We start from the raw sequence: 11,168 nt of genomic DNA, 5'->3' as shown, positions 1-11,168 counted from the left end.
AAGGGGAGGGAGCAAGGGTAGGGAGAGGGAAGCTGGGCTCTGTGCTCTCATTGCCCTCCCTGGCGCCCTTCCCGCACCACCCTTGGGCCTAACACCAAGCAAGCACCAAGCCAAGGCATGGCTGCATGGGGCTGGCCAGGACCATCTTTCCCCCCAGCTCCCTTCCAAACCTGGTTGAATGTGCAGCCACGTTTCCCAGCTGCAGGGCAGCTAGTTCTTGGGGGTCTCCCCTTTTGCCTTGCCTCTTATAGACCTCACCTGCAGAGCTATGGTGATACCAGCTTTCCCGCGAAAGGACTCTTGCTCTCTGTATCCAAATGATGCTTGACAATGAGCCTCTTAAGTGCTGAGAGTAAGGGTACATGTGCAAAAAGGACCCACACGTGCCCTTGACCTAGTTTTTACAAAGCGAAGATCATGCTGAGCCGTAGCAGTCACTGTCAGCTCTTGAGAGGCCGGTAGCATGGGCCATTGGCTCATGAAGGATGGAAAAGTAGAAATAAAAAGCCCACAGGAGTACAGAACTGAGACTGGTAAAAGAACTAATCTGAAGCGGAAAATATAAAATCATCCTAGACTCAAGAGGAAAACCGCAATGTGGGAAGATGTAAGAACAGGGAGCAGGAAGGTGGCAAATCAGCAACATTCAGCCCACTGCAAGGAGCGACCCAAGGGCTGGCACTTTCTGGCCTGTTTGCCAACTGCCTGGTCAGCAGAGCTGCTTTGGCTGTCGGCTTATGGACTGCTGAGCATATTGTGCCAAGTAGCATGTTAGCCCCAGCCATTGATTATGTGCATTATGTCCAATAAATTATGATTGCATACTCATAAGTTGTGTGCATAACACTGCTTTCAAGTCCCTGGGCTCGGTTGAAGAAGCCTAAATAAAGGTGGCCAAATAATTAAAGGTTAGAAATGTTACTATTTTTGTCAGCCAATCTCATGGATTGTTGGGTGACGCTAGCGATGCAACGTTTGCTTTGGGAGTCTGCAGTAAAAACCTCCTCCCAGTAAAAGGCAACAGAAACACATTTTAGACACAGGGGAGCATCAAGGTGGCATCTAAGCAGAAATCCTGTCTTAAGTAAACAATATAAATAAGAAGTAGAAGTCAAGAGACATTGGAAACAATGTTGAGTGTGTCTCAATTAGGAATACATAAACAAGGTCCAGCAATTAAAATGTGATAGAAAATACTTGGATACTAAAATGGATGTTAAATTAAATTCACAGAAAGTTTTAATTACATTTTACTCTGTTTTTCTCCAGCGTAATACAGAGAAAGAAATCATGACAACACAAAGTATGGAAAACTCTAGGGAAAAGTGTTAGCCAAAATCTGTCTTAGGCAAATTAAAAAAAAATGCTAACCAATGGCAAAAAAAATATAAAAAATCCTTTCTTAGACTGAATCCCAACTTTGGTCTTCACTGAAGACTTTAACAAATTCTGGTTGTCCTGAGTGGGCCTAATTAACACTTGCTTTTCATTATGAGTCCTGCAAATTTGTTAGTTTTTATTTGTTTAGCCTCTTTTGACAAGTTTTATCTCCTTGGTACTCAGGAATGGTTTGCAACCTTCCACCCAATGAATCAACTGCGCTGGCTGAGTTTTACCTTACATGTGCATCTATTCCTGTAGTTACTTAACCGCAAATAAGTTACATCATACATTCTTTCATGAGGTGTTAATTTAAGCTATAGGCCCCTTGACCTGATACAGCTTTGAGTTTTGAAGTTGCCTTCACCTGGATGCAGCTTGGAAAGGCCGAGAAAATAATTTTGGTGAGGTGTGAACATTAGTTGATTTAATAAATTACTATCCCTTCTTTGCTCATCCACTATTGCTGTTTAAGATAGTTTTCTGGTGCTTTGTCTTGGGAAAGGGCGCTGCTATGCTGGATCCCTGTGTGCACTCTGTCAGCTGCACCCTAACAGCATCCATCAACCAAAGCTCAATTCTCCTGATATCTGAGGGTGTGAACAAATGAGTAAATTTTACGACTCTTGGGAAAAGATGCGCTATGGTGCCGGAGATACTAACTGCAACTGCAAGGCATATTCTGTACTAGACCTGACCACATTTCCAAAGATAATTACCTCTGCTATCAAAACACTTAGAACTGAAGTCATCTTTTCCAGGAAAGATGCAGCCCATTGACACTGTGGCTTCTAAAACAATTCTTCTTTATTTGAACTTTTTTTTTTTTTTTTTTTTTAAAGAATATAGCTTGAAAACACACTGTTCAAAAAAGAAATCTTAAAACTTAATTTTCATATTTAAGAAAGCTGTCACAGAAACCTACATTTACTCACCTTGAATCATGTTCAAGTTTTTCTGTCCTTGTTGGCTGTGGTTTGTGGCTGCCATCACCATGGGTTGTCTCTGCCCCTTGTAAAAGTCTTGCGCTGAACAGTAGCAGTAGTAGACTTGATAACCCTGTAGTGGGGCAGTCCAAAGTTGACAGGTAGGGTGGGTCAACAGAAGATCCCTTACTGCTCTTTGATTTTAGGTTAAGTTAGATGAATCGGTATGAAGCCCTAAAGAGCAATCTGATGAGTACCGTTGCCTTGCTAAATAAAGTTTTGCAAACAACCCTCCATCCTTCCTCCTGCCTGCTGCAAGCTTCCAAGGGCTCATCCTGCACTGGGCTATCCAGGTCTCAGTTTTACCTTGTAGGCTTTATGAAACAATGATGAAGGGCCAGGTTTTACTTTAATTAGCCACAGTGCAAACCTGGAACAATTCAAACTAAGTTGCTGAATGCACTTGAGATTTACTCCACTACCGGAAACTGTCCTCAAGTCCTCTTTTTTGTCTGGCCACTTTCCAGATACTAAGATGAATGTTTATTTGAGTGGCAGTCAAAACTTTTGCATACTTTTGTGGAGATTTTCTGCAGAGGCAAATACTTATCAAGGAGCAGAAGGCTAAGGGTACAGGTCCTTATTAAAATTGTTTCAGAACACAGTTTTTCATCCCAAATCAGATGGCTTAACCTGAGCTTTTATTTTTTCGACCAGTCCTTGCTATGCAGCTATACCTGGTACTCTTTTCTCCTTAATTTTTTTACACAGCTATTGAGTATTGTTTTGTAGAAACAATGGAATTTAGCGTTCTTGTACAATATCTGTCATTTTTTTAAGCAAAGATGTTACAATATTTCCAAAGATTGCTTGAGCCTACATATAGTTATTTGAAATCCCCCTTGGTAAAGATTTTTGTGTTTTAAAGCTATGTCCGTCACTGAGACTTTGCTTAGAAAAAAGTCACCCTGGATACAATTCATGGTGCTGATCAAAATAAAAACATTTGTTTAGGGCCAGTCAGGCTATGCTGCCAGTGTCTTTTTCTTAATCCTTCTTGCTAGTTGGTCTTTCAGAGGAGTCTGAACAATAGGAAATGTGAGGAGCAGAAACTGAAGTCTTACCCCAGTCAATATCTATATTAAGGACTGTGATTCACAGTATTTGAGAAGCCACAGGTTTAAGTCATGATGTAAACCCTCTAAAGAATCAATATCTAGCTGGCTAACCATACCTTTGAGGTAAAATTCTATTTTCTGATAGATTTCTATGTTTAAATTTTGCATGGTGCAATTATGCATTTTGTAAGATTGGTTTACGGAATTACTTAAAAAAACACTAACACTAAGTTCCTTAAAAAAAAAAAAAAAAAAGCAGGGTTTTGATGAGTGTTCCCTTAGTAAGAAAGATTTTACTACAGCTTAGTTTAAGGCCTGTAATAAAAGCTTTCCTGAGACATGCTACAGAAAGGTTTGTGGTAGAATTATTCTAAAAAAGGGCCTCTCGATCAGTGTGTGGGTTTTGGGAGAGCATCCATCTTAGATTCTCTCTGCAGTTTCTTTATTAACCATGTAGTCCCCAAAGAAATTATCCATCCATTTGCTCAACAGCTCAGAAAAACCACCTGGAGGAGAACTCTTTTGGAAGATATATTTGATAGGTATTAACAGTCCCCAGTTACCTTTTGGGAAGATACAGATACAGCTGCAGTTCTGAGCTTTCGAGATTTCAGACAGTGTACATTACTGATGTGACTCTTTTGATAGTAAGCTGAATAAAATGTCAACGAAACAGCTCTTTATTTTGTAATGTGGCAAATAGTACACATGACATTGTTTAATACTGTGTGCCATAATTTCTGTCAGTATATAATATTAAAGATACAGTAAAAAATGAAAAGGCCTGTAAAGTTTAGTACTTAAAACATAAGAAAGTCAGTTAAGGCTGCGTGTGGAATCTTAATACAGTCCTCTTGCCCACATACTTTTTATGATAGTCTTTAACTGCGTGATCACATACTACTTTTTCCCTGAGATGCCTGTCTCTTTAAATAAGAGTAAATCTTCGCTATTTCTGTCTATCTTCCTCATTAGTCGTGTGGCCTTACACATTATACTTCATTCAGACTTTGCAATGAAAACAAAACTGGTGATTTTCTGCAGGCGTTTCTGCAGTGCAGAGCATTAGTGCTTCACAAACACGGATAATTTTATCTACGGAGCACACTAAGGAAATAGGTGGCATTTTTGTACAGATTTATATATTTAAAATACAGCTCCAGCCAATTTCTGTTGCTGCTTGATTCAGTGTTTATGCAAATCTCAGAAGAAACTAATATTGTTTTTTCTGAAATGCTGAAGAAAAGAAAATCAATATTCAATCTAAGTCAGACATCTGGCGTGAAAAATTTCAGCTGGTAGCCTGATGCCTGGCAAAGTTGTGTGCAATTAAAAGTAGGGCTTTTATTGTGAGAAATGTCAGGCAACCTGAACTGAACTAGCTTTTCAGCACCTGTTGTAAGAAAGCTGTCATAAAAAATTTGAAATTCAGGGATGAAAGAGAAAATAGAATGTGTTCTTTTTTTTTTTTTCATTCTCTTACACCATCTGTATTCCATTATTCCTGTTTTACTTTAGTGTAAATAAGAGTGAATCAGATCAAAGACATACACTGCTTTATGGTGAACTCATATTTGAACAATACTGAGCATATGATTAAAATGAAGCAAGGGAGGAAGTTGTGTATTATTATCATTATTTAATATTGATATTGCCAGTATCTCCCAGAAGCTAGTCACATCAAAGCTCCACTGCAATAAGTGGAGCTGCAAACGTATTGTAAAGTGAAGACCCTGATACAGAAATTACATGATTTCCTTTAGGCTTTTCTGCATTGTTGATCAGCATCACTGAACAACATGAGGAGTAAGCAAAATAAAATAACTCTAACAAGATAAAGCTATAATGCAAATTAGTGATTCTTAATATAAGACATCATGCAAAATAGCTATTTGGCAAGCTATTTGGAGGTAATGCTTGTAATTCTTTTGATTTTTGAAAAGGGCTGCAAGTTAGGACCAACAAAGGGGAATAGACAAAGCAAGGATCCACCTTTCTTTGGTGTGCCTTGAACTAAACAAGATCAAGCTGATTGAAATGCTTATCAGATTTCTGGGGAAATCTATTCCTGAGCAATAAATCTGTCTGAATGGAGACCCACCATTTATCAAGCTTACAGCAGAAGGCCTTTGAACTGGTGGACAGTTGGCATAGAAACACCCTCAGCTAGGCTAGCATTTCTGCCAATTATAATTAGCATTGTGTGATGACTTACAGTGTGTCAGTGACCAATCACATACCCAGGAAGGCAAAGAGCCTGCCTACATGGGCATTGTGATCTTGAAACCACATTAGTACTTCTCATCCACATGGGAAACAGAAATCCAAATGCAACGCAAAGCTGAAAAGAGGAGCGTGGTGAATGGAGGGTCCCAGAGCTTTACCCCAGCAAATAAAGTCACAGTGACGTGTGTCAACTGATGCAGAAGTGGGCCACGGATCTCTTTGCAAACGATGGAGACAATCAAGTGCCATATCACAGCAAAGAGAGAGCCTGGAGCAAAGAGAGAGGGAAAAGGAGGGAGACCAGTTTCTGAAACACTTTTTGAACTATTACTGACTATATGAATATTTTTAACTCATGCTGAAGATGGCTTGTAATCCTAAGTTTGGCTTTCAACTGAAAGGGATGCAAGAAAAAGCAAAGACTGGCAGATGAGTTTAAGCCACTCTTAGTTGTTGTTTGCAGTCTGCTACTTAGCCCTGCAGTGGCAGTCATGAAGCCTTTACATTGATCTGTCTGAATTCAAATTGTCCATTATTTACTAGCCAGTTTCCTGATGCTGTTTTTTGGGGGGAAAAAAAAAGAAGGAACGGAGAAAGTGTTTTGAGAACATTAAAATTTCAAATTTAGTTTGGGAAGGATTTTTTTTTTTTTGGTGATTGCATGGAGGAGATCTTTATAAAGGCGGTTTTAGGAGAATTTAGAAAAGTGTGCTTCTGTACCTTCACCAAAAAGACCCAATCACCAGCTTCATGCTGTTTCAGTCTTTGCTCTAATAGGACTTCTGTCTTTTGAGGAAAGCTGTAAAAAGGTTTTGGTAAAGCCTTTGATGACTCGTTCTTTTTCATTATGAACTTTACATGAGCAATGTACCTTCTAGAGATCCATGAATATCACCTTCTGCTAAGAAATCAGAAAGCAGACTGAATTAAAAGCAAAAAACATAATAAAAATGTTAAGCACTAAATGAAACCACACAGAAATTGTACTTTGTTAACTATGATCTGAAAATACTGTCTAAACTTTAAGTGCCACTGTTATTAGTGGGCATGGTACTCATGTTCTTACAATAGGCATGTTTAAATAAACCCTCTGATCCTTTTCAGTGCATAATTTTGACCAAGTAGAAACTGGCAAAAAAGTTGAAGAAAATCCCATTGAGATTTAACCATGGGAATTTCCATGGAAGCATGTAATGAGGGCAATGTGAAAAACTGACCTTTCAGGCATCACTACCAGTAACTGATCCTAAACAGTATAAAATAATTTTCCCTATGGCACTGAGTAGACTGATATATCAAAACCTGGTGCTATTTGGACTTAATTGCTCTTTATTCCCATCTCCATATATTTTGGCTAAAGAATCAATGATTCTTTATCAATGATTCAGGGAAAACCTGAAAACATTGATTGGATTCTGTGAGGATTTTAGGATTAGATAAATCAAAAATTTTTGTTGTTGTTGTTTTGGCTTTTTTTTTTTTTTTTTTTTTTTTTTTTGACAGCAGTAGCTTTTGAGTAGTATAGCTGAAATATCCACACAGCATAAATCAGATTACCCTATCTGGGCAATGATTTAGTCTGTTGCTATGCACATGGTCTGTATTAATGAAAAAGTTGAAACTAATGTCAGCCAATTTCAAAATACTGAGAGAGAAAAAACATGTCTCACCTTGAAATTAGTTTGTAATGGAACCCTTGCCAGAACAATTTACAGACCTCCTGTATAATAGTTACAGAAATCTAATTAAGGTCTATACGTGCTTAGCTTGTTGTGAAAGTCCTATAAAATGTGATTTTAGCTAACATATTTTGTTTCACAGTGAAAGTGGGGCATGTGTAGATGGTCAGTCCTTGGCAAGCAGTAACCCATTAAACCATGATGTCTCTGTGCTTGTTCACACTTGTAAAGCTTTCAGAGTAAACATGAGACCTATCTTCTGCAGAGGTTTGAAATTTATTCTATCTTTCATAGAATCATAGAATCATAGAATGGTTAGAGTTGGAAGGGACCTTAAAGATCATCGGGTTTCAACCCCACTGCCATGGGCAGGGACACCTCCACTAGACCAGGTTGCTCAAAGCCCCATCCAGCCTGGCCTTAAACACTTCCAGGGATGGGGCATCCACAACTTCCCTGGGCAACATGTTCTAGTGCTTCACCACTCTCACAGTAAAGAATTTCCTCCTAATATCTAATCTAAATCTCCCCTCTTCCAATTTAAAACCATTACCCCTTGTCCTGTCACTACACTTCCTGACAAAGAGTCCCCCTCCGTCTCTCCTGTAGGCTCCCTTCAGATATTGGAAGGCTGCTATGAGGTCTCCCCGGAGCCTTCTCTTCTCCAGGCTGAACAACCCCAGCTCTCTTAGCCTGTCTTCATAGGGGAGGTGCTCCATCCCTCTGATCATCTTCACGGCCCTCCGCTGGACCCGTTCCAACAGGTCCATGTCCTTCCTGTGTTGAGGACTCCAAAGCTGGACACAGTATTCCAGGTGGGGTCTCACGAGCGCAGAGTAGAGGGGTAGAATCACCTCCCGCGACCTGCTGGCCACACTTCTCTTGATGCAGCCCAGGATATGTTTGGCTTTCTGGGCTGCCAGCGCACATTGCTGGCTCATGTTGAGCTTCTCATCCACCAACACCCCCAAGTCCTTCTCCTCAGGGCTGCTCTCCAGCCATTCTCCGCCCAACCTGTATTTGTGCCTGGGATTGCCACGTCCCAGGTGCAGGACCCTGCACTTGGCCTGGTTGAACTTCATGCGATTTGCACGAGCCCATCTCTCAAGCCTGTCCGGGTCCCTCTGGATGGCATCCTTTCCCTCCAGCGTGTCGACCGCACCACCGAGCTTGGTGTCGTTGGCAAACTTGCTGAGGGTGCACTCTATCCCACTGTCCATGTCTCCGACAAAGATGTTGAACAGCACTGGTCCCAGTACCGACCCCTGAGGAACTCCGCTCGTCACTGGCCGCCAATTGGACATTGAACCATTGACCACAACCCTTTGAGTGCAGCCTTTCAGCCAGTTCCTTATCCACCGAGTGGTCCATCCGACGAACCCATGACTTTCCAATTTTGAGACCAGGATGTCGTGCGGGACAGTGTCAAACACTTTGCATAAGTCCAGGTAGATGACATCTGTTGCTCTGCCCTTGTCCACCAAGCCTGTGGCAGTATTGTAAAAGGCCACCAAATTTGTCAGGCACAATTTGCCCTTGGTGAAGCCATGCTGGCTGTCTCCAATCACGTCTTTATTTTCCATGTGCCTTAGCAGAGATTCCAGGAGGATATGCTCCATGATCTTGCCAGGCACAGAGGTGAGGCTGCCTGGCCTATAGTTGCCTGGGTCTTCCTTTTTTCCTTTTTTGAATATTGGGGTTATGTTCCCCTTTTTCCAGTCAGCGGGAACTTCGCCAGATTGCCACGATTTCTCAAATATGATGGAAAGCGGCTTAGCAACTTCGTCCGCCAGCTCCCTCAGGACCCGTGGGTGGATTTCATCAGCTCCCATAGACTTATGCACCTTCAGGTTCCTTAATAGGTCTCAAACCTGATTTTCTCCTACTGTGGGCAGTTCTTCATTCGCAGAGCCCTTGTTTTTGCCTTCCGTGATTTGGGCAGTGTGGTTAGAGCCCTTGCCGGTGAAGACTGAGGCAAAAAAGTTGTTCAGTAGCTCAGCTTTATCCATATCCTGGGAGGCCAGGTCTCCCGTTTCCTTCCGGAGAGGGCCCACAACTTCTCTAGTCTTGCCTTTGTCCCTGACATATCTGTAGAAGTTTTTCTTATTGTTTTTGATGTCCCTGGCTAGATTTAGTTCTGCCTGGGCTTTCGCTTGCCTGATCTGGTTCCTGGCCACTCGGACAGTTTCTTTATATTCTGCCCATTCTACCCATCCCTACTTCCACCCTCTATAGGCCTCCTTTTTGGTCCTGAGCTTGTCCAGCATCTCCTTGTTCATCCACACAGGCCCTGCTGGCTATTTTGCCTGACTTCTTCTTTTTTGGGAGGCACCTCTCCTGAGCGTGGAGGAGGCGATCCTTGAATGCCAACCAGCTTTCTTGGGCCCCTCTCCCCTCCAGTTCTTTCTCCTACACTACCCTGCCAATCAGATCTCTCAGGAGAGCAAAGTCTGCTCTTCTGAAGTTCAGGGTAGCGAGCTTGCTGCACACCCTCCTCGCTGCCCTATGAATCTTGAATCCTACCATTTCGTGGTCACTGCAGCCGAGGCTACCCTTGAACTTGACATCCCCCACCAGTCCCTCCTTGTTGGTAAGGACAAGGTCCAACACGGCTCCTCTCCTTGTTGGCTCCTTGATCATTTGAAGAAGAAAATTATCATTAATGCATTCCAAGAACTTCCTGGATTTCACGTGCCCTGCTGTGTTGTTCTTCCAACACATATCGGGGTGGTTGAAGTCCCCCATGAAGACCAGGGTGTGCGAGCGTGATGCTGATTCTATCTGTCTGTAGAGGGTCCCATCCTCCCTGTCACTCTGATCTGGTGGTCTGTAGCAGACCCCTACTGTAATGTCACTTGCCCCTGTTCTTCCTTTAATCCTGACCCATAAGCTCTCTGTCGGGTCTCCATCCATCCCCAGGTGGAGCTCCACACACTCCATCTGGTCATTGACATAGAGGGCAACACCCCCACCCCGTCTGCCCAGCCTATCCTTCCTGAAGAGTCTGTAACCCTCCATTCCAACACTCCAGTCATAAGAGCCATCCCACCACGTCTCAGTAATGCCAATAAGATCGTAGCCCTGGGGGCGTGCGTGCGCCTCTAACTCCTCTTGCTTGTTCCCCATGCTGTGTGCATTTGTGTAAAGGCACTTCAGCTGGGCACCCAATGGGGCTGACTTACTAGCTGGAATGGCTACATTTCATGTTACCCAGTATCTCTTCAAACATCTGTATTGGTTCACTTGCTCCAGTGCTCCATTCCTTCAGGAAAATTAAAGTATATACTTACTGATGTCTTGAAATGCACACACAAGACAAAGTGCATGGGCAAACAGATGAGAACCAAAATTGTAACCCTTACTATAAAAGCTACTCATACTTTAAATAAAAGCGTCAGCTTCTCAGTGGCCAATGAGCTGCATACAGCCATCAGGGCACAATTCAGACCTGTCTTTTGAATTCTGTGATCTAATTTATATGTGATCTATGAGAAATGCAATTTGATCTTTTCAAATTAAATCATCCGTCTAAATAAAAATGGAAAATGTATCATTTCACTACTGTTAAGCCAGAGAACTTAAAATAGTATTTGCAGCCTAAATGAGAACAAAAAGTAAAATGATTCTGATTTTATCCCCTTTGAAGTCATTCTTCTCATCAACTTAAACTGATAGGAGATTATTTTATAAGCACATCTACTTCTACCGGGGATTTGTAAACAGAGTTTGTAATTAGAGTGGGAAAATAACATCATAGTAGATATATCCTTGGAGAAATGTGAAGGAAACGTGTGTTTGAGTTTTGGCTTAGTAATAGAGTATATAGGAGTTTATAAAGA

The sequence above is a fragment of the Numenius arquata genome, chromosome 1 (genome assembly GCF_964106895.1).
Source record: "Numenius arquata chromosome 1, bNumArq3.hap1.1, whole genome shotgun sequence".
In the NCBI taxonomy this organism is placed as follows: domain Eukaryota; kingdom Metazoa; phylum Chordata; class Aves; order Charadriiformes; family Scolopacidae; genus Numenius; species Numenius arquata.
Note: the sequence above shows the minus strand (reverse complement) of the source record.